The sequence below is a fragment of the Chlorocebus sabaeus genome, chromosome 29 (genome assembly GCF_047675955.1).
Source record: "Chlorocebus sabaeus isolate Y175 chromosome 29, mChlSab1.0.hap1, whole genome shotgun sequence".
Lineage (NCBI taxonomy): Eukaryota > Metazoa > Chordata > Mammalia > Primates > Cercopithecidae > Chlorocebus > Chlorocebus sabaeus.
In genome coordinates, this window is record NC_132932.1 from 354,933 (window position 1) to 375,141 (window position 20,209).

General features: G+C 46.5%; 1 long non-coding RNA gene across 1 annotated transcript in view; it reads left to right on the top strand.

The window, feature by feature from the left end:
- The window catches only part of LOC140710659 (uncharacterized), a 130,875-nt gene extending 125,059 nt beyond the window's left edge, over window positions 1-5,816 (top strand). The window contains exon 4 of the long non-coding RNA XR_012091756.1: window positions 1,161-5,816. This is a non-coding gene — a long non-coding RNA (uncharacterized lncRNA). The remainder of the gene's footprint in view (window positions 1-1,160) is intronic.
- The last annotated feature ends 14,393 nt before the right edge of the window (window positions 5,817-20,209 follow it).

Sequence of the window (20,209 nt, forward strand, 5' to 3'; positions counted from 1 at the left end):
TCTTAGAAGGTTAAAAAAAAAAAAAGCCTCCCAACCCACCTCTCTCCTTCCGCCTTTCACCCTGCCCTGCATTCTACCTTCCTCTCTCAAACATTTCAGAAAAAAAAAAATTATATCCACAGAGAGAGAAAGTACAAATGGGGTGAAATGTTTGGGGAATCTGAGGGAAGAGTATATGGGAATTCTCTGTACTATTTTTGCAACTTTTCCATAAGTCTGGATTATTTCGAATTCAAGAGTTAAACAAAGAAAAAAATAAAAAACACACTATCTCCCTTTGTGAATCCATCCTCTTTCCCCTGGCAACTTAAGGACGCTCTCAACTAACATATCTATTTTTTCATGAACACTAAAAGAACCCTTGCCGAGTTTTGACTTTCTGTGCTTGGCAGTAGAAGAGTGTGTGTGTATGTGTGTGTATTTCATGTATATGTGTGTGTGTATATATATGTGTGGTGTGTATGTATATATAGAGAGGGAGAAATATATATATGAGTATATATATAAATATATACTATATTTACAATGGTAATGTGTATATATATATGTGTGTGTGTGTACATATATATAATACGTACCCCATAGCCTGTCCTTAACCAGTTCTAAACTTAGTCAGAAAAACACACACCTAAGCACAGAATTTCAAAATAATATGATGAATATTTTGATAGAGGGATGTGTTGCTATGGAACACACTGCTAAGACACAAAATCTCCTAGATGGGGCAATGAATGAACGAAGTTTGCATCTATAGGCACCCCCTCTGATATCCCCTCAAACGTTTATAGTTATATGCATTTGCTTCCGCCAGGACCCCTATTTCATAAGGGTTAGTCCTAGAGTCTAGCAAGTTCCTACTACAGCTGGCACACATATGCCATTCAAAAATCAGTGGCGGAGTGAATGACGAGTTAAGAACCGTTTGTCAGCCAGTGCTCAGTAATACAACATGCACTGGTATGCAAATGATATTTTTGTTGAAAGCAACAGCAGGATCACAAATTATCTTTCCAGAGAAAGCAAACCTCAAAAGCTTCTTTACCCTACTAAAGCACATTATAAGAAGCTCCCCTTATATAAAAGAAAACCTCCTCATTCGTTATCAATGGCATGTAAACCTAATAAGCCTCCGCCTCTGATGACATCTCTTCCATCCCCAGGGCTAGATAAAGAAGGTTCCGGAAACCCTGGTAGTTGTGAAGGTGGCTCCCAGCTCTGACAGTCTTGAACCCTGCGGGCACAGCAGAAGAACAACCGAGGGAAGCATCATCAGGCTTCGAATATGTTTGAACCAGAGATAGCAAATAGGCTGCAGCCAACTGAAAACACCAGAGATTCATGGTGGCCACCTGAGAGGTTATGCTCTTAAAAAACAAAAATAAAAAATAAAAATTAAAAAATTAAGAAAGGAAGGGGTCGAGAATCCATCAGGTCTGACTGAGACGTGTATCAGTGACTAACACCCCGTATGGCAAAAGTACTCCGGTGCGCTTTGGGTACTCACAGCTTCAGCAGTATTCAAAGGCATGTGCTTCCCTAAGACTAAGCCACGGGAATACCCCCAGCAACACTGCCAGGAGAAACGTCTCCCATGGATTTGGCTAGAAATACAGTTGTCTTTAACAAATTGACACTGAATAAATCCTGACTTATTAGAGCCTGTGAGAACGACATTCTCAATGATAACAGTTATCACTACAATCTCCAAACATCTGCGATCCTGCAGGGAGGAGCTGTGACAGCGCAGGCCAAGTGTCCAGAATGCTTCCCAGACTGCCTGTTAAAGAATAAAAGAAATGAAACCCCCTGTAAGAATGGCTTCACTCACAATTAGCCAGTTGTTCCTTTGTGTGCATCTCTGTGCTAAAATGGCCATTCTTCCCCACAGCCTGAAGTCATATGCTAAAATAAAAGAGACTCACACGAAGTCAGAACCATGCAGATGCAAGGAAACCACCACAAAGGAAATGGGCTGGAGAGTGTGGCCAGGAGGATGGTACTTCCCAGGAAGCAATTATTTCATCTCTGCCCATGAAGCAGGCAGCTGTTATTGTCCCCCAGGCCCACGCCAGCCACTCAAAGTAGGTTCTAACCAAACTACCTCCAACAAGCAATATAAATACACCACACAATTGGCTTCCGAAAGGACACCTTGCAACCAACAAGAAACTGTTAGCACAACTTTGACAAACTGTGCAACTAAAAACCTTGGAAAGGGATAAACACTGCCACATTTTGACTCAAATACTGCTACGTGGGAGCACCGCAATAATTCACTGAAACAAAAGAATGAATGAGGAATACGTTTATATAGGAATCAGAGGAAGCATGACTAATCATTTAAAGAAATAGGTCAAGAAACTGCTAGGTTCAAATGCTACCGTGAGACACTGTCAGGGCCTTAGGCAAATTCACTTCTCTTGGTCCTGTTTCTAGGTTCATCGAAAACCAGCTTTGGATTAGGGAATCTATTGCTTCCCAAAGCCTTCCTTCTGTGATTCCAGCCCAGATTTTAGGACTGCTCTCCCACTTGGTATATGAAAGCACTTTCGATGTATAAAAGCAAGAGTGCATTTCTGGGTTGAATGCGGTTTGGGACCTACTCTATGAGGCAGAATATCATCATGTAACTTTAAACGTGACGACAAGGCGCACTCTAGATAAGGATAACACATAAGATGTGGCCATACACCTGTGCGTGCCTGACAGGGAGATGGGGAAGTCTCATTTAATGTTCCTGTTGCACCTGAACATCCTCAGTCCACGTCAAGTTCACAACGTCCTTCTGACATCAAACCACAGGTATCACATACTTTTCCATACTTTCCACCCAAGATTAAAATATGCAGAGCACCGTGATAAAGACACCTCCATTCCCAGCATGTTGGCTTTCATTCCGTAGAATTACATACTTTTGGTGCAAAATGGTGACCAGGTTCCAGCGGCAAGCAAGACTGGGCTCAGTGGGGACAGCAGGCCCTGCAGGAGCCACCACTCCTGTCGCCACAGTCTGATGCAGCTGCAGAGAAGCTGTGGCTGAGGCCATTCACTTTGTGAGAGAACCGCACAGGAGGGAAAAGGTAGGGAAGAGGGCAATGTCATGCTTCTGAGCCCAAGCCAAGGAATCGCATCCCCTGTGACTTGCACTTATATGCCCAGATGACCTGAAGTAACTGAAGAATCACAAAAGAAGTGCAAATGCCCTGTCCCACCTTAACTGATGACATTCTACCACAAAAGAAGTAAAAATGACCGGTCCTTGCCTTAAGCGATTATATTATCTTGTGAAATTCCTTTTCCTGGCTCAAAAAGCTCCCACACTGAGCACCTTGTGACCCCCACTCCTGCCCACCAGAGAACAACCCCCCTTTGACTGTAATTTTCCTTTACCTACCCAAATCCTATAAAACGCCCCCACCCTTATCTCCCTTCACTGACTTTCTTTTTCAGACTCAGCCCGCCTGCACCCAGGTGATTAAAAAGCTTTATTGCTCACACAAAGCCTGTTTGGTGGTCTCTTCACAGGGACGCGCATGACAGGCAGGTGCAGAGCCAGGGAAGGACCTGTGATGAGAACAGAAAGGAATGCGTCTCCCTGTACACTCACTTGGATTTTATGACAATGTGCGCAGGGGGCTGAACTGCATGCCTGAGAACATTCCTCCAAGTTCTTTTGCTGATTTTCTAAATATTGGTGTAAAATCTGAACTCAGACAAAATTTTTTTAAATCGCTTCAATCAACATCTTTGTCTAGTGCTCAGCATCATATCTACATGATCATCTAGAAAACCAACTTCTGTTCTAAGGCTCACATCTTTCTATTAAGTCCCAGGGATTTTACAAGGGAATGCACCTCTGATTCGCATCAAGAACACACACAACTACTGTTAAAGAAATGATTAAATTGCTTACATAATTTTTTAAACACCCAGATTTGAAATACAACAGAGACAACTTTTTGATAGCTCTGCTTTCCAACTGCGAACTGCGAGTGGAGAAAATAACCTACCATGATTTCTAACCAGTCAACAACCTGTCTTCCCTGGCTGCAGTAGGAGCAATCTTTCTGAGCTCAGGATGAAAAAGAACCCAGCTGGTTAGGGGACAGACAATCATCAGTTCTCAGTGGACTTCCCGGGTCCCAAATCCCCATGTGACACGTGGAAGTAAACAGCTATCATTGACCAAGCATCTGAATGCTTATCTCACCTCGCCATCTGATTCTCCTGCCATGCAAATTTAAAATTAATAAGCCTGCTATTAGAGAACAGAGTTGGTGCTACATCTGTCTTTCTAAAATTATGGATAATTACCAGCCCACAATGGCTTCTAATCAGATTTGAGTAGTCCCTTAGACAGGAAGCTAAAGTGCCTCAGCCCTAAACTGAGAAGAAAACAGAAACTGGAATGCTCTAGGTTTGATTTTTTCCCCCTTGTTCTAAAGTTGCTGTTCACGAATCTCCTTCTACTGTCTTGTTTATAAAATGTATGAGAAACAGGGAAATTCAAAGACGTGATAGAAATGGCCACGTTTTCTAGGTACAAACTTTGTGAACATTATTTTTAGGTGCTGGGCTTTTTCTCCACAAATTGTGAGCCTGGAGTACATTTTCTCCCTCGTGGTTTCACATTCAGAGTTAGGGAAAGTGGCTTTAGGAGTAAAGAGGGGAGTGCAGTGAGAAGTGACAGGACACTGAGAAGGACAGACAGGGACTCTACCTTGGTGGCCTACAGCATTCCTGGGCCTCCGACTTTACTTTTCTATCTGTACAAGGGATCTAAAGGTCCGTGATTCTAGGCCATGACAGCTCTTCATACACACATACGCAAACATCACACGCCTGTGTGAAAAGCTGTGACACTTGGCTGATTTCCTGAAGAAGTTATCTTGTATCATTTCTACTCAAGTACTCCACCTCCTTCCAGACAATTATCTGAGGATGATGGGCTATCCCACAGCCATGTGTGTAACCTCTGCTGCTTATGATCCCTGTTCATATAGCATTTTCCAAAAGCATTTGGTGTGAACTGACAGAAGAAAGAAGAATAAGGTTCTTTCAGCCCATTCATTCATTCATTCATTCATTCAACAAATATTGACTATCTATGTGCCAGGCACTGGTGATATAACAGCGAACATACATTTTTGTAGGTAGCGACAGACAACCAAAAAGTATGTTAAAGAGTGATCAATACTGTAGAGGAAAATACACCAGGAAACAGGAAAGAAGAATACCCCTAGCCACCCTACACTGGGGTGACGCTAGTGTTACAAAATGGAAACAGCGGCCGGGGGCGGTGGCTCACACCTGTACTCTCAGCTCTTTGGGAGACTGGGGCAGGCAGATCACCTGAGTTAAGGAGTTCAAGATCAGCCTGACCAACATGACGAAACCTTGTCTCCACTAAAAACATAAAAATTAGCTGGACGTGGTGGCACACACCTGTAATCTCAGTTACTCAGGAAGCTGAGGCACAAGAATCACTTGAACCTGGGAGGCAGAGGTTGGAGTGAGCCGAGATCGTGCCACTGCACTCCAGCCTGGGTGACAGAGCAAGACTCTGTCTCAAAAAATGTAAAAAAAAAAAAAAAAAAAAAGTAAACAGAAAATAAGATACCAAAAGAAAGAACATGAACGATTAATTGTAACAAAAGCCTTTGTAAGCTGATACTTTCCTTCCTGGATCCTTGTCCCTTACAAATGGAAAAAAAGGGCGGAGAGGGGGTAGCATCCAAATGATGTTGTAAGATGGCTTCGCGTTTCAGATGTCTGACAGCCATACTCATGTACTTCAAGGAAAAAGCTCTAGCTCTATAAGCAATCTGGGCAATGGTTTAATGATCCTGTAAGATCAGTACCATATTCTCTCATTTTTCATAGATGAGGAAACTGAGGCATAGAAAGGCTAAGTAAATTGTCCATGGTCACAGGTGATTTAGAAACTTTTCTTCAAACTTTCAAAAGTTAACTACTGCCACTATTACACATGGGTTTTTGTTTGTTTGTTTTTGGTTTTTTTGGGAAAAGGTCTTGCTCTGACCAGGCTGGAGTGCAGTGGCGTGATGATGGTTCACTGCAGCCTCGACTTCCCGGGCTCAAGTGATTCTCGCACCTCAGCCTCTCCAGTAGCTGGGATTACAGGCATGAGCCACCACACCTGGCTAATTTTTTAATTTTTATTTTTTCTAAGGATGGACATTCACCATGTTGCCCAGACTGGTTCCAAACTCTGGGCTCAAAAGATCCTCCCAGGTTGGCCTCCCAAAGTGCTGGGATTACAGGTGTAAGCCACTGTGCACAGCCCTACTCATGTGACTTATACAAAGTCAGAGCAGTGAGCAGGAAGAGAACAGAGACTTCAGCGAGTCTCCTGGCTGTGGCAACGCCATATCCCTCCTCCATACCGTAATGTGTCTACACCCACCAAGCTCCTAGACGTTGAACGCAGGCCAGCTCAGAGACGAAACAGCAGTCAAGAAAGGGAAGATGCAGACATGCGTCTTGATTTCAGCTCAAGCGTGCCTCTCTGCCCTGCAGCTGCACAGGCAGAAACCAGGGGCCGTGAGTCTGAGGCAGTGTGTTTGGTTCCTGGCTGGTAATCTTTTGGGAGACCATCCCATACAATTAGTGTTACACTTCTCAAAAAGGAAGTGTGAGTTTTATAGAAAAATCGATTCCATTTGGGAGAAAGACCTAATAAAACCACAAAAGGATAACACATTCATACAACAACAAATTCCATTCATCTGTCACAAACTGAAATCCCAAAGCCATCTGGGCACACAGCTGCTTTTCTGAGCTGAAATTCAACTCCAGTTGAGAAACAGGTCAACTTTTCTAAAAAGATTTCTTTTTCACATGCCTTCAATAAAAATTCCTTTCCCTCACTTGTCATTTTCCAGATTTAATGACTCTGTTGGCCTTTCTCTCATTTAGGCTGTGAACACTGACTACATGTCTAATACCGCCAGGACTCCAAAGGAGGCACCCTAGGGAACAGAGGTGACCGCAGCACAGCGACAACCTCAAGGAGCACACACGGGGAAGGCAAGATGATACAATGGAAGATTTCACACAGAAAAGAACTTGGCATCCATACCCCGTCCCATTTCTAGAAAACAACGATGCTGACTTAGGAACATTTACCGAACAGCCTGCAGTGTGGAGGCAGGCACGAGGGGGTTCCATGCGGGGAAGAGCACCTTCAGAAGGGGACATGCAAGCAACGTGGAGGCAGGAGACGCCCCCACGCACAAGGACCAGCCTGGGGGCCTGCAGAAATGCCCATGCATCTGGGAAGAGGGAGAGAGGACAAGATACTTAAATGCTCCAAAATGAATAGAAGCCTCCCAAGAATCTCCCCCGAAATGGGGCAGGGATTTACAAAAGACCAAACCGAGCATGCGCAGTTACCTGAACATAGCGCCACCAGAGCGAGCCATCAAGGAAGAAACAGGGTCACTAGAAGCCTGAGCCTCTACTCGCAGCTCTGCGACTCATTCACCCTATGACCTTGGTGAAGGCTCTTAGCTTCTGTGAGCCACAAGAGAATCATGGGAAAGCAGAAGATATGAAAGTGTTCTACCTTTTTCACAGAACTGCTGAGGGAATAAAATCAGATAACAGATTTTAAAATTCTCTGTGAATTACAAAGCAAAATGCAAACGTATGAAATCATTCTTAGCATTAATTGCAGCACTGTAAAATTAAGAGAAGAGTTAAGACCACAGCATTTTCCATCCCCCGACTCCCGAGACAAATAGTGAGTCCAGCTGACGTATTTGGGCAACCCCAGTATCTAGGCTTTGAGAGCCTCACACCGCTCATGAACTCTGACAGTATCACTCCAGCCCAGTGCTCATGAAGTTCTCCAAGACAGCCAACTGACCTAAAATACTACAGCTTTTTCAGCTGGACTTGAAGCCCTCCAAGCTCACAGCACAGCTAAACAATGAAGAGGTTTCTGCCACTAGACTCAAAAGCTGGCTTTCGTAGATTCCCATAGAAAGAACATTCAAGGCCACGCAAGGCGGCGCATGCCTGTAATCACAGCAATTTGGGAAACCGAGGCAGGAAGATCACCTGAGGTCAGAAGTTCAAGAACAGCCTGGCCAATATGGCAAAGCCCCATCTGTACTAAAAATACAAAAATTAGCTGGGCATGCTGGCAGGCACCTGTAATTCCAGCTACTCAGGAGGCTGAGGCAGGAAAATCCCTTGAACTCAGGAGGTCGAGGTTGCAGTGAGCTGAGATCACGCCACTGCACTCCAGCCTGGGCGACAAGAACGAAAGTCCATCTCAAAAAAAAAAAAGCATTCTTTTTTGCTGATGTTAAATTTCCTGTGCTTAACACAGAGAAATCATACAACACTGAAATCCCGAAAAACATATCATAAAAAGCATTTAGTGACTGAAAAGACATTCAATATAACCTGTGACAGTGAGTTCACTAACGCTGTGACCCTTAACAATGCTTTCACTAACACAGAGGAAAATTAATAGGACTGCTTACCCCTCTCAGCTGACAGTTAAACCACTGTTTCTCCCTGGGCTCACTAAAGATGACCTTTACTCAAAACCAGGCTGCAACGACCCTGTAGATGTTGACTAACAATTTCAAAATTCCCATATTCTTTGTCCACTCCTAAGGAAGATGAACTGAAGCCAGGTGTCTCCAAGTCAGAACTAACAGAGGCCTTAAACATCAGATGGCCCATTCCCTTCTTTGACAACCGGGGGATCTAAAGCTGAGCTTATGGAAGAAAACAGCCTGTTTAGTAACAAAGCGAAAACCAAACCCTAGTCACCCAACCTCTGGTCCAGAACTCCTGTGACATTCCAGCACCCATACAGGATGAGTCTCCCTAACCAGAAACTCTGAAATCCACAACTTTTGAGTGCCGACGTGACGCTCAACAAAATGTTCATTGGAACAGCTCAGACTCTGGATTTTTGAATTCAGGATGCTCAACCAGCAAGTATAATACAAATATTCAAAAATCCAAAAATCTGAAGAAATCTGAGACACTTCTGGTTCCAAGCAGTTTGGATGAGGGATATTCAACCTGCATTTTTTTTTTCTCTCTAATGAAAGAAATTAAAAACGAGGCCCGAGCAAAGTCGTTCAATCCATACTAAAGTCATTCAATAGTTTAATTAGTACCCATTTAAAGTTAAGTGCTACCCGCAGATATTTAAAAGGATGAATACTTACATGCCTATAATCCCAGAACTTTGGAAGGCCAAGGCGGGAGGATCACCTGATGTCAGGAGTCCAAGACCAACCCGGCCAGCATGGTGAAACTCCATCTCTACTATAAATGCAAAAATTAGCCGGGCGTGGTGGCACACACCTGTTATGCCAGCTACTCGGGAGGCTGAGGCACGAGAATCGCTTGAACCTGGGGGGAGCACGTTGCAGTGAGCCGAGATCACACCACTGTACTCCAGCCTGGACCACAGAGCAAGACTCAATCTCAAAAAAAAAAAAAAAAAAAAAAAATTTAAATTGTGTTTTCACATGGAGCCCATGTTCCCAGAACACAAGCCCTGCTCTATGCTCCAAGGGCACACAGGGTGCCCCTTTATCTTAATGCTCACCATATTCCATGGCAGCCATTGGCACGTGTCTGTACATCGCACTAGACTTCCTGCGCATGAGGCAGGGATCATTATTACCTTTCTGTCCCCAATGTCTGGCCTGGAAGACACTCAGTAAATGATTCCTGAACTAAGTCAGTTAACAGCATCATCTCAGATATGAACTTAAAACCATTAGCTGAATGCACATTTCAGCACAACCAAAGTTCTGCTATAATAAGCAGCACAGGCGTCTCTGGAGAGGATTTTAATTGGGACTACAAACGATGTGCACGATCATGGTAAGAGGTTTCATGCTGGCTGTTCTCCAAGGTGCGACACAGAGAAACACCACTAACCTCAAAGATACCTGCTGCTTTGTAATGAGATGAGAGACGATGTGGACGGACTATTGTAAATATTTCAAAAGGAGAAACAATGCAAGGAAAGAATCGTATCAGTTTCCCTTTACATTCTTAGAGAAAACTGATTTTTCTTTTGGGATGATTTAAAAAGAAAATGACATTTCTGGATTTTTTTTTTTCTGAGACTGGGTCTTGGCTCTGTGCCAAGATTGGAGTACAGTGGAGCAATCGCAGCTCACTGTAGCCTTAAGTGATCTTCCCACCTCAGCCTCCAGAGTAGCAGGGACCACAGGCATGCACCACCACATTCAGCTAACTTTTCTGTTATACAGATGGGGTCTTGCTATGTTGTCCAGGCTGGTCTTGAACCCCTTGGCCTCAAGTGATCCTCCTGCCTTGACTTCCCAAAGATTTAGCCTAAGCGACCATGTCTTATCGGAAAATAGACATTAGAGCAAATGCATTTCTGTAAGATTTTCTACCTCTTTTCACTGGGGAAAAAGGTAACTTGCCTCCAAGGGTCGGAGACAAAGCCGTTACTGCAGACAAAAGCGCTGTGCATCCCGGGAACCGCTACACCACGAGGCACGGCCGTGCACCCTGGATGCAGGAGTAACACACGAGGCTAGCACAGGCTGATGCTGGCCCTCTCCAAAAGTAGGCCTATCCTTCCTCCTCTCCTCAGCCCCCTCTCCCTTCAGGCCTCAGTGGCTGCTGACAGGGGAGAGGCCACAACTAGAGGAGGCTCTCAACTCCACCAGGGACAGGAGCCCCGGACGCTGGGGACTCAACTGCTGCCCTCTGCGCCCATCTCCTTCTGGTCCAGCCTTCTGAGGAGCCAGGTGTGGCCACGTTGACCCTCTTTCCCTTCTGTGGCTCCTACAAAAACCAGTTCAGCGAGCCCAGGCTGCCTCACACTCCAGGGACACCCAGCACAGGCCCCCTCCATGACCTTATCCAAGCTCCTGGGGCCAGAAGGGTCTTGCAATATTTCACTTCCCAGTTGAGCATCCCCAGCCTGAAATCCAAAGTGCTCCGAAGAGCATTTCCTTCGAGTGTCATGAGGAAGCTCGGAATGTTTCAGGTTTCGGAGCATTTTGGAGTAGGGACTCTCAGCCTTAATTTGAACCTCTTCAAGGAAGCCACTCATTGAAGCCCCCGATGTCCACCCTACACAATCCCAGCACACCCTCTAAAGTCCTCAGCAATAGATTTTCTTTCTTCAAAAATAACCACAAGTCACAAACTCACAAGCAATCACAGAAGGGGGTTGTGGACACCCGCACAGATGATGAAATTTAAATGTCACATTTTTACCTGAGTAATTTAAAGTCATTCCTCAAAACACACCTGTTTTACTGAGTTGCATTTTAAGGTGAACACATACAAATCATTTCAGGGAAACAAACATCACTTTGGGCTGCGTGTGGTTTCTTGACTCCCGTGAATAACTCCGTTCACCCTCACTTCTGGATAAGGGAGACGATGCAAAGAAATCTGTTAAAACAAAGACATGAAAACAAGTTTAAGAAGGGTTTGAAAGGTTCCTCCTGTCCCCCTGGAGGGGAGACGAGGACACTTGGAAAGCTCACGGGGGACAGGAGCACGGCCCCCTCGGTGTGCCATGGAGGCCGCCTCGCCAAGGGGAGAGGATCATGCCTGGAAGACTCACAGGGGTGGGAGCACAGCCTCCTCAGTGCTTTCTACACTCAGTAGCTTCAGAAATTCCTACAGAAGCAGAACACATCATGAGAACTGAGACTGGAACACCCCAAAGAAAGGGGACAAGGGGTCAAAAAAAGCATTCGATCATTACCAAGGAGCGCGGGCATGAAGCCGCTTCAAAGACCATGTGAGAAGTCACTCATAGGGCCGGGCACGGTGGCTCAAGCCTGTAATCCCAGCACTTTGGGAGGCCGAGACGGGCGGATCACGAGGTCAGGAGATCGAGACCATCCTGGCTAACACGGTGAAACCCCGTCTCTACTAAAAAATACAAAAAAAAACTAGCCGGGCGAGGTGGCAGGTGCCTGTAGTCCCAGCTACTCGCGAGGCTGAGGCAGGAGAATGGCGTAAACCCGGGAGGCGGAGCTTGCAATGAGCTGAGATCCGGCCACTGCACTCCAGTCTGGGTGACAGAGCGAGACTCCGTCTCAAAAAAAAAAAAAAAAAAAAAAAGAGAGAAGTCACTCATAGGCGTTTCAGAAAATAAGGGTAGCGCGAGATTGCTCAATCAGCTCAAACAGGCTGCCGTCCCTCAGGCCATGAAGTCCCTGAGATGAGCCTCTCACTGAGCAGAAGTCACTCGCATCTCTGCCAGAGAAAGGACTACAAGCTGACACATAACCTCATGAAACCTGGGCTTCAGCTGGTTGACAACAGTGAGTCTGACATGGTACATCCCTCCAGATGGTTAAAGACCCCAGGGGTTCATCACACAACCTCGAAAGGCTGTGTCTGTCCAGCCCCTTTTCCAAGTTCTGGATGATTTTTCCTAATGTACTATAAGCAACATGTTCCAGTAGAGACGTAATTAACTGACTCTGGGTCCTCTTAATTTTGAAATTAGAAACACACTTGGCCAGGCACGGTGGCTCATGCCTGTGATCTCAGTACTTTGGGAGGCTGAGGCAGCTGGACTGCTTAAGTCCAGGAGTTTGAGTCCAACCTGGGCAACATTGCAAAACTCCATCTCTACAAAAAATACAAAAATAAGTCAGGCATGGGGACTCGTGGAACATGTGCCTGTGGGTCCTGGCTACTCAGGAGACTGAGGCAGGAGGATCGCTTGAGCCTAGGAGGTTAAGGCTGTAGTAAGCTTTGCTTACACCACTGCCTGGGCAACAAAAAGGTTTTTTTTTTGTTTTTGTTTTTGTTTTTTGGCCTGTCTCAAAAAAACCAGAGAATAAGAATTATATACCTGACTAGCCCAAAATAGGCCTTGTGGAACAACCTGAAACACAGCTGCAAATTCTGGCAGGGCCTCCCCTGGCTTGATTTGTGGTGAGTGCAGGACCGCTCTGAAGGATAGGACCCCAGGCACCTACCGAGACTAGACCTTACAGTACAACTTCCCTTTGCTGGACGGAACACTGGCCTTGGAGCCTGGGACACCCTGGGGCAGTGCCACCATCCCGAGGCCACCATGGCACAAGCAGGCCCTACTATCATGAAGCCTGGGACATCCTGGGGCAGTGCCACCAACCCGAGGCTACTGTGACACAAGGGGGCCCTGGTGCCACTGAGAGGCTGCACAGCAGGTCCAAGCCCAGGCCAGGAGTGAAGAAGCTCCACATCCTTTTGATCCCTCCAGCTGAGTCCACAGATGTCTTGGAGCAGAAATGCATCACCCTCAATGTCCACGGGTAAGTTTTTGGACACAGAATCTGGAAGCATAAAAGATGGTTCTGGGCTGGTTGGTTGCCGGCTCAGATCTGTCCTCTTTCCAGACAAAACCTGGCTCACACCAAGCAGCGTCTACGTCCTGGAAGACTTGCTAAACACAAGTGCAGTTACAAAGCGGAGAAACTGGAGGGGGCTGGGCTGTGCTCCAGTGGCACCAGCGTTTCTCAGGAAGACCCCGGGCATTACAGGGTTCAGGGCAAGGGCTTCCTGGGATCCAGGACATGGAACAAGAACCCATTTCCCGGTCCTGTTGAATATGAATCGGTTAAGGGCCAATTCCCTTGGAGGACTGAGCACCGCCCCACAACACCTTGGTATGGGTATGTTATTACCCATACCAAGGTAATAACAAGCCCGTTACCAGCAGGAGGCTGGTGATGAAGACATGAGGACCAGATGAGCACGAGGGATCCCGACAGATCATCCCTGGCACCGAGCAAGGGGCGGACAGTACCCACTGTTCCTGATGCATCAGCCCTGGCACTGAGCGAGGGGTGGCAGCACGGCCTGTGCCCCTGCAGATGCAGAGGGATATGAGGGCGGTGCAGGCTGGGCTTGGAGGCTAACTCAACCACCTGCGCTTGCACTTGCGTTCCTCATGGCAGGGAGGCGAGGCACAGGCAGCATTAGGGCTCACCTTGGTCCCGGGCTGCACTTTTTTCTGCTTATGAGTCGTGCTCGCTTTACATGGACAGGCATAGCTATAATAACGGTTCCCTGATTATTTCACTGCCTACATAAAGGGCTTTCAGAATTCACTTCCATCCTTAGGAAAGGCAGCCAACACCAGGCTGTCTCCCTTAAGATGCCATGTCTCATATGGGGAAAAAAAAAATCAAGAGAAATCAAATAAAGGCCATAAAATACATCAGTTTCAACACTAAAATTTAATAGTACGCTTTAAATTGAAGATGAGTTAAGTCACATTTCCAAACCTCTGAAAGCACGGTTACTGGGAGGGAATGGTTTGCAACACACAAAAGCAGCTCTGTAGAAGTGCCCAGGCTGGATGAAGGCTCAAACGTCAGTGCAAGGAGAAAGTCTGAACAAACTCTCTCCTGCCCTGCTGCTGTCCTCTTCCAAAACACACTGTTTATCTGTCAGTTTAGAACAAGGCCTAAGGAGGGGGGAGGCAGGCCTGGGAGGGTCACCTAGCATCCAAGCTCCTCACGCACACAACTGCACCAGGCTGAACTGAGAAGTACAAACACAACTAATTCTCCCCAAAAAGAAGACGGAAAGCCGCACACTGCCACGCCAGGCACCCTGCAGATGAGAAGATTGAGGGGAGCCAGAGGTACCTTTAATCTTGCTTGCATGGTGGAGGGAGAGGAATAATGCCACTCACTTGAGTGTTGCACAATTCTTCCTAGCACTGAGTGGCAGAAAACAAAAATTGTAGATGCTTCCTCAGATAAATGTTTCTGAAGAACTGAACATAAATTACGTTCAGGAAATAGCATTATGAATGCCTCAAGTGCTTCTGTTTTCAATAATCCCAGAGTAATTCTACAAACCCGGGAATCAGTCTCACCCAACTCCAGGATCACGGCCCAGGTGACGTGGGCACACATATCCTGAAGCTCCAATGCTCAACTAAAGTGGGGCGAGTGAAAATGATCCTGGGTATAATTTACACGGACACAGGAAGGTGGCTGAGCCCCAAATCCCTAAACCGGGAAGACCAGTGTCCTTCAGGGGCCTCACCTCTGTCCTTTCCCAGCCTCTGGGAACCACCACTCTGCTCTCTACTGATACAAATGCCCCTCCAAGGTACAACCAGGAAGATCATCATTTAAAACTCAGGAACGTGGCAGAACAAAGCTGTCAGGAGATTTTAATCACCAACACCACTTGTTACATGACCCAAAGATGATTAAAATCCCAGGCCCTTCAAGACTGAATGTTATCTATACTTAAATGCATTTCATCACCATATTGGGGGGTTATTCCTTTGTTTTGCTGCAAATATATCCAACTGCTGTAAAAGGAAAACGCAATTTGTTAACGAAGCTTCTTGGAGTGTCTCAACAGGCCTCGAGGTAGCATAAAAGGCAGGACTTCCTGGCAGAAATGCTCAGCTCTGAGGTCAGGTGAAGTTCTTGAGCACCAACCAAGGCAAAATAAGGTCGAAGACCACAGCACACTTTCCTCAATCACATCTTCATTCCACCTTTCCTTCTATTTCTCACGACTTCACTGGGAGAAATTGTGCTGAAAGAAAATGGAAACACACACTTACATAGGAGACCCTACAGATGCTGAGAATGGGTGCAGCCGTCACAGTCCGAATGTCCTTTCAGGGCCATCTGACCTGGCTGGGATCCAAGTATCCAAGTGCAGGATTGTATGTCAGACCCGTGAAGCCAGGATTACAGCCACTGAACGGCAGTTTTCCATCCCACGGAAACCGGCCTTGCTAGGGGCTTCCTCGGGGACCACTGACCTCACACCACCACCCGTCAACTACTTCAACTAACCTACATCATGGCAGAGGCCTCCCTAGGCAGACTAGCCCTGCCCAAGTCCTGCTTCATGGCAAACCCTCCAGACAAACATCCTTGGACTCCTCCAGGAGGCTGTGCTCGGAAGGTGCCCTCATTTACTTCTGTGGCTCTGAGACATTTAACTAGAGCCCAACACACTTCTTCCTGTTTACATAGTATTGAGTTAAAAGATTTTTGAGTAAACTTTCACTGGGAAAAATACCATTTCAGGAGCCCCAGTGACCACAATGAAAATGTTTTTACCTTCCCTTACGTGACATCGGCAACACCAGGTCCAGAAAACGTTCTGGATCTCAGATAATGGCATATCCACTCATAGTAAGTCTTGGTCTTGTTTCACAAGCTATCAAATGCTGCCCAGAAGCAGGAAAAACCTCAAAACGTGGCAGGGAGGGGCGACCAGCGTGAGTTCTAAGGCCAGAACACCCGGGTCTGCTGACAGCGTGGTGAGGGGCGAACAGTGCAGGGTCTAAGGCCAGACCGCCCGGGTCCCGCTGACAGTGTGGCTTCAGGAGTTTCCTAAATCCTCTGCTCTCCAAGTTTCATGTCAGAAAAATGTAGTGATAACCGTGTCCACCTCATTTAAATATATACACACATACACACACACACACATATATATACATACATACACACACACACACGCACATATATATACTCCAAAACTACAGCCCTATAAAGGTCATTAATCCTAGTTATCCTCAAGGCATTGAGCGATCAATAATGAGCTGCTGCTGACCTGCCTCAGCCGCACCCTCCGGAAACCCCGCATCCACACCAGCCACACAGGATGAGGCCGAGGAAGGAGCAGGACTGTGTCTTGGGAACTTAAACTCTGGAAGCTGAGTTAAATCAGTGCCGCTCAAATCTTGCCACCAACTATCTTGTTAAATTGGGAGATTCCATCTGGGGATCTTGAAGGAACCTGAGGCTCTACATTGAGTGAGATGAGCACTCGTGCTACAATGAGACGGCAGGGAAAGCAACCGAATCTGGGGTCGCAGCTGCCTGAGGCTTGGGTCCCACCAGGAAAGTGGCACCAGGGCCCTCAGGACAGTGGCAGAGGTCCCAGGAGGCAAGTCCCAGCGCAGAGACTCGTGGACCCAAAGATTGCTCCAGGGCCAGGAGGGGCTGCTGCGCTGACAGCCACGAGGCAGGCAGCCTTCGAGCTCCTCCAGCTGCCATCCTGCAGGCAGGGAGGACAGTGCCCAGACCACCCCGGGGCTCCCCCAGCCTGCTAGGCTGGTACTCTTACTCCAGCCACTGACAAGAGTCCCCATGTTCCAAGCTAGGTTGAAACAGTGCCTCAGGCCTCGGGGCACATGCAACCCCCCTGCAGGGCCACTCCTACCCAACACCTGGGGATGGCTATTCCCACACATCCCCAACTCACAGCAAAACTTAAAAATGAAAGTCGGAAGATACACAGCCAGGAAACCAATGCTCAAGAAGCAACTCCAGGGTGACTCTTCCTAGAGCTATTGCTACTGAACATCTTTAAAAACATTTCCAGGGTGACTTCCTAGAGCAATTGCTGTTGAAAATCTTTAAAATTCTTCATTTCAAAATTAGCTTTTATTACACTGTCTTCCCTATTCTACCGAGACTCTAGAAAACAAAACCATTACAATTTCCAATTCTATCTTATAGCAAGTTAGAAAAACACATGTTTCCTCAAAGGATTCTACGTGTTTCCTTGGCAATATCCTTTCCATGCCCCATGCTACTGCCCCCAACAGGGAAGGCTTTTCCAACCCAACCCAATCCAACCCAACCCAACCGCTCTGAGACAGGCCCCTAACGAATCATCTACAAACTCTTGAGACAGGCTTGCCCTGACAAATCATCTGCAAACTCCATCTTCCATTAAAAACAGTACCGAAAATGAGCATATTACCACTTTTTAAAAATTACTGTAAAGTGGACAGTGTTCAGTTCTGTGAATTTCGGCACAAATATTCCCATAATCGTCATCACACAAGCAGAACAGTCCAACAGCCCCAAACCCACTCACGGGGCCTCATAAGCATACCCTCCCATTCTCAGCAACCACCCTCTCCGTGTCCTCCCATCCCCCGGGTCTGTCTTTTGCGAGTGTTGTCGCAAAACACTCGCAAAATCACGATTTCCTGGGCATTGTGCTTGGAGGTGCACCCGGGGTGTCCTGTGATCAACAGCCAGGCCTCGGGGCTGCTGGGTATTTATTGTTCCACGTATGGCTGTGGCACATTGTAACCTGTTTTGGGCAACTATAGACAGCGCTCTTAACATCTGGGCACAGTTTTTCTTAAACATCAGATTCTGTTTCTCTAGGGTAAATACCCAGGATTGGGGTCACCGGGCCCCACGTTTGTGTGAGTTCAGTTTTGTAAGAAACCGCCAAGCTGTCTGCACCATGCTGAACCCCAGCATCGCACAGGAGTCCCGACTGCCTGTCCTCACCAGCACCTGGGGCTGTCGGAAGACCTTAGTCAGGCGCTCCACAGGGGTGTGAACAAATTCACTGCGGCTTCAGTGCACATCTTGGTGCAACCAGTCACGCTGAAAGTCATTTCAGATGCTTTCGGGCCATCCTCCCGTCGTTCTCATCGAAGCATCTGTTCAGGTCTCTTCCACTTTTAAGTCAGGTGATTTGTTCTCTGTCAAGAGCCGTGGGAGTCCTGTGCATTCTGGATACAAGTCCTTTGCCAGCTGCATGGTTCATAGACATCTTCTCCCCATCTATCGAAAATGTGTCTCTTCAATTCCCTAGGGGTGTCTTTTATATTAGAAGTTTAATTTTGATGAGTCTTACCTACTTGTTTTCTTCCTTGATTATGGATCATGGTATGGCTAAGAGCTCTCACCCTCGGTCTCCACAATTTCCGTTTCTTCTATAGGTTTTGTAGTTTGGTATTTTACATTCAGGGCTATGGTCCACCTTAATTTTCATACAGAAATTTCTCCCTGTTTTCACTCTTTTGCATATGACTGTCCCATAATTCCAGCACCATTTGTTGAAAAGACTCAAATTCCACTCAACTGCTTTTGCATCTTTGGATCTGTTCTGGACTCCACTCTGTCAGCTGACCCGTGTGTCCATCCTGAGTATAATTTATGACTTTAGTGGCTGTCTCTGTGAAAAAAGTAACTGTCTGGAAGCAAAAACCACATTAGAAATGCTCTAAATAAGGTTCTTCCTGTTGACAGGCGAGCAAAGCCACTGCCCTAAGCAGAGGTGAGGCCTCAACAGCTCCCAGGCACAACCTTAACACACAATGGGGAAGGGAATTCATTTCAAGGGCCACAACGTGAGACCAGCATAGCCATGAAAACTGCAACAATTTCACAACAGAATGAAATTCATAAAAAACTGCTGAGAAGCGTGTGATAAGTTACATAAATCACTGTTCCTTAAATTCTGACGGTTGACTAGAACAGAAATAGCTTCACGGTACAGTTCAAACAGGAGAAAGGTAGGTAGGGGTGGTTTCCACACCACACAGGGCCTGCAGGAAACGGACACTCTTCTTCTAAACGGGAGATCCCGGGAGTGATGTGATAAACCATGGTGAGAGGCAAGGAACTGTGCAAGCCGGAGTCGCGGCCTTGGCCCCACCACGGAGCCTGTGTCCATGAACGACAAGGCTGAAATGTCAGGCCGGGGCAACTGAGGCAGTTATCAGGGGACAAGAAAACGAGCGCACGGTGGAGGCAAAGGTCTGAAATCGCGCGGCAACTTTGAGTAAAGTGGGACAAACTGACTCAAAATACAGGTTTCAAAAACCATCACAGAGAGCTGTTCCTCAGCTCTGGAAAGGCTAAGTGACTAATGCCCACACTGAGCATCTGCTCCCAGAGACGACCCTGGTGACCTAAGGCCCAGCTCTTCCGAACCCGCGCCAAACCTCAGTGAGGAACTTTGTTGGTATCTTATGGCACATTGACATGTTCCCTTAAAATCTGGTATTTCATCAACAATACAGGCGCCAGCTTTGACTCATACACATTTCAATTAAACAAGATAATTTACACCCTGACCATGCCAGGTAAGAGGTTTACTACAATCTTTAAACAGCCAGAGGCTACAGTCTGCTCCTACACAACACCATGTCTCTACAAGTTCAATGGGTTTTTACTTTCCATGTCTTCACTTGCCTAGTGCTAGAAAGCAGATTAAAAACAGAAGGAACCCAGAAGCACTATTGAATGAGACTCAAATATCTTGCAGTCATCATCGTGATGAGATGTTTATTAAACAGAAATGTTCTCCCCTGTAGAAAGCAGCACACATCAACACGCACTGATAACTGTCGCCAGCATTCCAGATCATCTTCCCTTCCATGGCCACAGTGCAGGGCAATGGACCA